Source organism: Myotis brandtii, unplaced genomic scaffold (assembly GCF_000412655.1).
Source record: "Myotis brandtii unplaced genomic scaffold, ASM41265v1 scaffold813, whole genome shotgun sequence".
NCBI classification, from domain to species: domain Eukaryota; kingdom Metazoa; phylum Chordata; class Mammalia; order Chiroptera; family Vespertilionidae; genus Myotis; species Myotis brandtii.
In genome coordinates, this window is record NW_005371287.1 from 2,365,803 (window position 1) to 2,372,782 (window position 6,980).

Consider the following 6,980-nt stretch of genomic DNA (forward strand, 5'->3'; position numbering starts at 1 on the left):
CGCCCCCCCACCCCCCCAATACAACAAATAAAGTGACGGAACTAGCCAACACTTTTCAAACACATTTTCTTCAAAAATTGGACAAAAAGAAAGACTGGCATGTTTGATTCAGCTATTCCTTACAATATTCCTTCTGAGCCACAAATATCAACTTCAGACACACATGAGGAAACACAGCAAACCTAAAGAATTTGCCCAAGGGGGCACCGGATCCCAAACCAGCGCTCTTTGCTTGCCGAGCACCTGTGGCCCTCGGGTGTTTTCCCAGAACTTCTAGAGCACATTTCCCGCCTCTGGATTTCAAAGGTGTAGGCCGGTTGTAGTTTTTGAAAGGCTGAATTCTCACCCCAGCCTTGGAAAAGCCTTTGACTTTGGGTTTCTCTCTATCATCCATCTATGTATCTATGTATCTATGTATCTATGCATCTAGCTAGCTAGCTAGCTATCATTTATTTCTTGACCTAAGTTCCTATAAAATAGAGAAATTAGACTACAGTTGTTCTTCCTGCTTTGACACATAGGAGTCTGCCATTCTGCAAGCCGAGACCAGCCAGCCCTGGGTTCCCATGACCGGCTGTCCCAGGGAGGGGTCTAGAAAACAAGCTCTATACAACATGCCTCACTTGCTGGACTCCCGGGCTCAGCCAGGCCATATGCCGCCCCCACCAGAGGCTCAGCTCCTTTCTGCCAGACGGCATTCTCTGGTGAGGTGAGCTGGGCACAGGCCACCAGGAAGGACATCAGCCCAAAGCCAGAGAGATGGGTCACAGGAACGCTTAACCCACAGCCTACCTATATTGTATTTTACCATTTTCAGGTGTGCGGGCAAAGCTAGCTCTGTGAGATGAGGATTTTATCCGACACCTGCACATGAATTCCACATGTGCTCCTGACACATGCACAGCTCCCGTTTCCAGTGTGGGTGGCAGAGAAGGACCAGGCTTTGAGGGCACCCTGACGTGGTTGCAGATACCAGCTCCCAACCTTCCTAAGGAGCTGGCATTATGCAAGTCCTTCTGAATATCAGTTTCCTCAACCAGGGAACGGGACAGCGTCTATTGCAAAAGCTCCTCAGAAAGTTGCTAAAAGTGGACACGAAGGCTTGGTGTTCCTGCTGCGGATGCTCTAGGTGGCTCAGGGTGCTGCCGCCCACACATCATCGTTGCTACAGGAAGGGCATGCGTTTGGGTGCCAGTGGGAACGTGAGTGTTGACGGTGTGTTGGGGCAGTTGTGCATTTATCATTGTCCCGCATGACCCTAAAATGATTGTACATTGTACCTTATTCCAAAATCTGGAAATCGTCAAACCAAATGATTTTACTAAAGGGCATTCACTTAAAACACAAGCAGACTGCAGTAACGAAGGCATCTGTGAGGTTGAGCCCTCCATGACCACATCAGTGCGGGGCCTGGGACCTGGGAGGAGGCTGGTGACTCTCTCCCTCACCCCCACGCCCCACCCCCTCCACTGAGCTCCTGCATCTCCCTTTTTTTTTTTTTGTCTCTTCCTTTTGTTATTGGCCTTGACTTCCAGGCTTTTTATCAGATGCTCAATAGGAATACGGTTCCCTTTCTGGGAGGGACAGCAGGTTTCTCTGCGCTTTGAGAGGAGGCTTTGGAAGCAAAGAGCTGTCCCCGTCCCCGGCTCTGTCCCCTGGCTGAGGCTGCCGGGGTCTGCTCCTTCACCTGTCACTCGGGGCAAGGAGCCCAAGGGCTTGTTAGACTCATAGGCCGCCGTGCAAGGGCCCTTGCACGTTATGAGATCCAGCCTTCCCATTTCACCCACAGTGGGACGGAAGTAGAGACCGGCCCTGCTCCCACAAGGAGCAGAGGGACCTGGGTCCAGTCCAGGCCACGTGATTCTCTGCCCCATGCGTCACCCCCCTGTTCCCCTGCAACATGTCAGGTGGAATTCAGGTGCTCCACAGGAGACACTCGGGGAAGAAAACAGGCTGTGGCTCTGATTAGAGACAGACATCTCCCGAGTTCCCCGGTTCCCTTGGGACACTGCGCTCCACCCAGATCCCTGCTTCCGCCCCTCTGCCTCCCCATGGAATGAGAGCCACCTGCGGGCAGGGACAAGGCCACATGGACCACAGTGTCCTACCTCCTGCAGCACAGGGTTAATGAATGAATGAATGAATGATCTCATTTTGATGCTTCATCTATCCTAAAAGTGCAATTAAACTCTTTGGGGACACTGCATTCCCCAGTTTCATTTTAAATACCTAATTATCCAGGCCATATAGAAGTTTTATTAGAAAGGGAAGTCATTAAACAAGCAGACACCAGACGCAGGCCTGACATAATTGCGAAGAGAAGCGCGTCTGTCGGCAGGGCCAAGGCGGACCCAGTAAGCTCACTGCTGGCAAACGACACGCCCGTTTCCAGCACTGGGACTCGCCGGTCCAATGGGGCACCTAAGCCAGGCAAACAGACTCCTACGTTCCCCGGGAAAGGTTGGTGAGAGATTCTGTAATTGCTTTCCAACACCTCCACGTTCCTAGATGGGAGTTAGGCTGCCGAATCCACACCGCCCTTGCCTGTGAGCAGCCACCCACCCACCCACACTTCCTGGCCTCACTGCTTCCGTCCCTAAGTCCCTGGGATGTACCTGTCATGCTTTCCCTCTGCACATTCCATTATGAAAACAGTTCCATTTATTTCCTCGACAAGAGCAGCAATCCATTCTTGTGCAAAGAAAGCTACTTCCAGCATTATCAAACGCTTCCTCCCAGCTCAGAGGTGTCAAGCTCCTATTCATCACTTTTAGAAAAGAAGTCTCCTCAGTGCGGAGCCGAGAGCAGAACCCTAATAAAGTCTCTAAATATTTACTATGAGTCTGAGTTACAACACTGACCAGTTCCACCCCCGCTGAAATCTGCGCACATTCTTCAAGCGCAATTATTTTAGGTCACTGACACGCCAGCCAAGAAAATGACAAGACTGTGTGCAGTGGCACAAAGAGCCGGCGGGACCCAGTTTTAAATTCTGGCCCTGCCACTCGCTAACCGCTGGGCTCTGTGCAGGCGACCTCACCTCTCCCTGTTCCCTCAACTGTAAATAGGGGACGGGAACAGTAATGCCTGGAAGTTGTATGGAGGATTCGAAAAACAATGTAAATACACACATAGGGTAACTCTGAAAAAACAAAAGGAAGCTAAACATGCTCAGAATAAAAACGATGCAACATTCACTTTCAAGTGTTTTCTGATGGAGGAACCAAGAATATGCCATGGGGTAAGGGCAGTCTCTTCAATACATGGTGTTGAGCAAACTGGACGGCCACGTGCAAAAGAACAATACTGGACCACAGTCTCACATCAGACTCCAAAATCAACTCGAAATGCATTAAAGACCTGAACGTCAGACCCGAAACCATAAAATCCCTAGAATAGAACCTAGGCCAGTGATGGGGAACCTTTTGAGCTCGGCGTGTCAGCATTTTGAAAAACCCTAACTTAACTCTGGTGCCGTGTCAAATGTAGAAATTTTTTGATATTTGCAACCATAGTAAAACACGGACTTATATTTTTGATATTTATTTTATATATTTAAATGCCATTTAACAAAGAAAAATCAACCAAAAAAATGAGTTCGCGTGTCACCTCTGACACGCGTGTCATAGGTTCGCCATCACTGACCTAGGCAGTAAGCTCTTTGCCATGGGTCTTGGTGGTGCATTTTTGGATTTGACACCAAAGCAAAGGCAACAAAAGCAAAAAACACATGGAAGGAACGGCACCAAATTAAAGCATTCTCAAGGCAGGAACACATCTTTGAAAACCAGGGCATTTGTTGCCATTTCGAATGTGTTCCTCTTTGAGAAAACAAAGGCCTTGGTGATGCACACGGTGTCCTGGTGCCGTGGAACAGAGCTTATCTGGTGAGAGATAACACAGAGATTAACCAGCAGCGTGAGGAACCTGAGCGATTTTTAACCTTCCCAGATAATGAATGGATCTCTGAAGGCCAGAATTAGTCCGAAGAGCTTCCCACCACGCTTCTAAGAGGACCCAGAGGCCCAGTAACTGCGAACTCTTTTCTAATCAATATAACTAAATAACAGCAAGTCTAATGTGAGGTGGGCACCAGGCCAGACCCTATAAATACATAAGATAATTTGTTTCTTAGAAGGCAAGTATCGTTATTGCCATTCTACAGATGCAAGAATGGAGGCTCAGAGAGGGTTGGTGTTTTTTTTCAGAGTCTCACAGCTAGGACATCACAGCAGTAAAGTCTGAACTCAGATCTGACTTCAAAATCTGCTCTTTGCAATCATCACCATGTAGCCCCTGAGGAAGGAGTTTGACCAAGATGAAACAGGAACCAGCGGCTACTACGAGTGGATGAGTCAAAACTCAGCGAGGAAGGCAGGGCTGGCTCCCTGCCTCTTGCCTCTCTCCTGGCCCTGCTCACAGGAGCTGAACGGGGGGCTCTGCAGCAATCACCCCACCGCTGTGAGGGCCAGACCAGGGCTTGCCAAGTGGGCAGGGGCAGGACTGCTGGATTTCAGCCGCACAGCACAGGCTGCCTGCGTCAACCTTAATGGGTGACCCAGTCAAGTCACCAACTCTGGGACCCTACCTTTTCTCTTATGACACCACCTCTCTGACTGTATTACAAGGATCTCTTTCCATGACTGTCTTCATCAGCAGACAACATGCTTGGAACAGTAATTGTACTCACTTTTTTAATCCCCAATTCCCCAAACTGCATTTGGTACAGAGTAGATGCCCAATTAATGAAAGGTACATAAACAAACAGATTCAACATCAAGGCTGGACAAGATGACTAAAGAATGCCCCTAACCCTGAGATTTTGCAGCTAACTATTCCTAAACCAGTTCTCGATCTCTGAGCGGTGGGTCAAGGTCTCTTTACCAGAGAGGATGTTATAGGTGCTTCAGGCTTTCAACCTTCCAAAGCACTCTCTCTAGAAACGACTCCATCCCACCCTACCACCACACGCCAATGTGGCCACGAGGACAGATGCTGCCAACTGAGGCCCAGATGAGTGACGGCATTTCCTCAGGGTCAACGTTTGACCTTGAGGCTGTTGCTTCTCTGGTCTGTTCATGTGACCATAGTGCTTTTCCAGCTTATTAACAAGCCCAGAGCCTGGGCCATGTGAGGGGAGAAGGGGAGGGAGTGGGGAGAAGAGTGTGGAATGAAGGGAAGTATAAAAAGGAAGAGAAGAGAAGAGGAGCTTCTCTGGCGAGTGTCACTGACAGCTGCCAGCCGTGACCCTGGGGCCGGGTGCGCTCTGAACAGGGGCTGGCTTGGGAGGGACAGATGGGCTCTCAGTGGCCCTGACTCATCCAGTTGCATCCAGGCCCTGAGAGTAAAAGCAAACTGAATGCTTCTCAGTGCGGAATGAAAACAGGAAGTTGCAAGTGGCTTCGCTCTCCTCTCAACTCGGGTCCCTGCACTTGGGGTCAAGGGACCTATCAGGCAGCTCCCAGCAGCTCTCCTCCGCCTCCGTGGGAGTCCAGCAGCACACAGAGGGGCCGGAAAACTGGGGACCACCTCCCATGAGCCTCGGAGGAAAGTCAAGGGGATGCCAGCGCCATCACTGTCCCATTCACTTCACAAAAACTGAGCACTATGTGCAAACCTCAGCGTGACGCCAGGGAGACAGCTCACTCGGCAAAGTGGGGACAGCCCCGACCCCACAGGGCTGCCATCAAGATGAAAGGAAATAACGCCTGCCAGCTCCCCCACCACACTCGACATCTATTATTAGGACCGAGGCAGGATGCTGCCCACAGTGTGCCTGGGACTGTGGTGCCATGCCCGTGGGTGACACCCGCCCCGCCCCCCCCTGCACAGAGCTGGGAGCAGGAGGGGGTGTGGGCAGGTCTGTCCCCACCTCTTGGCCTTATTTTCCCTGGCAGGAGGGCAGGGCCAGGATGAGGTGAAGCTCTGCTAGCCCCCAGCCTGGCCCAGTGCCCATGTTTATGACTGTTTATCCCAGAGCAAGTAGAAAGGAGAAATTAAAGCCATAAAAGACAGGACAACAGACCAATAAAAACCAGCTCCCAGAAGAGTCAGGAGGAGGAAGGGAGGCAAAACTGTCGCCATGGCAACACAAGACAGTCGGAAGCATGCAAGAAAAACAGCCCCTGCTCTGCCTCCCCGCTTCATGGCAAAGCAAGCCCTGGGACCCCATTCGGAGCTCAGGGCGAACCAGGGACCCAGCCGAAAGCCCTGGCCCTCAGGCCCAGATGCCCAGCCTGCCCTGGCTGGCACCAACCCTCCTGGTGCTGGCCCAGCACAGGTCCCAGCCCAACTCTGCGCCCTGGGGACTCAAGGCGGTGCAGGGTGATGGTGGCTGGTGAGAGGGGAAAGTTTCAAACAGGGAAAGGAAGGAGGGCCACCGAGCAGTGGGGTGACCAAGGCCCTGAACACCAGCCCTGGGTCCCCTGGAGCAGGTGGGAAACCCAGGGTGTGGGAGGGGAGACTGGTGGCTGGGGAAGTCCTGGGGGTCTGGGGTGGGGTCGGGAAATAGCTTTGGAGATCTTAAATGACCACGCTCTTGGGCCTGGTCCCTGGGGATCCCGGCCAGTACATCAGGGGGGCTGGGATGGACCCAGGGACCACCTGGCCCATCTGACAGAGGCTTCTGGGTCCTTCAGCTGGCAGGCAAGACAGGTGTCTCCACCACACCGCCCTGCTGGCCCGCGACCAGCCTTTCAGGAAGTGGGTCGAATTGTTCCCAAAGCTCAGTCAGTCCCTTCTTCCAGATTGGGGGGAAGGGGTGGGGTAGGGGGAGAGAGGGAGTGGCAAGGAGGCCTGGGTCCCAGCACAACAGCTTGCACCTGGCTAAGAATCTCTGGGGCAGGTGGCAGGGGAAGGGTTCAGGTGTGCAGGCGCGGGGAGCGCTCACCCCATCCCTGGGGTCTTAGGGACTCATGGGGAGGGAAGGGGAAGCAGAGGGCGGGGGTCCCCTAGAAAGATGGTTTGGGAGCTGATGATAC

General features: G+C 52.2%; 1 protein-coding gene across 2 annotated transcripts in view; it reads right to left on the reverse strand.

Moving 5' to 3' along the window:
• Positions 1-6,980, reverse strand: part of FAM49A (family with sequence similarity 49, member A) — an 84,048-nt gene that overhangs the window by 76,741 nt on the left and 327 nt on the right. The window lies entirely within an intron of this gene.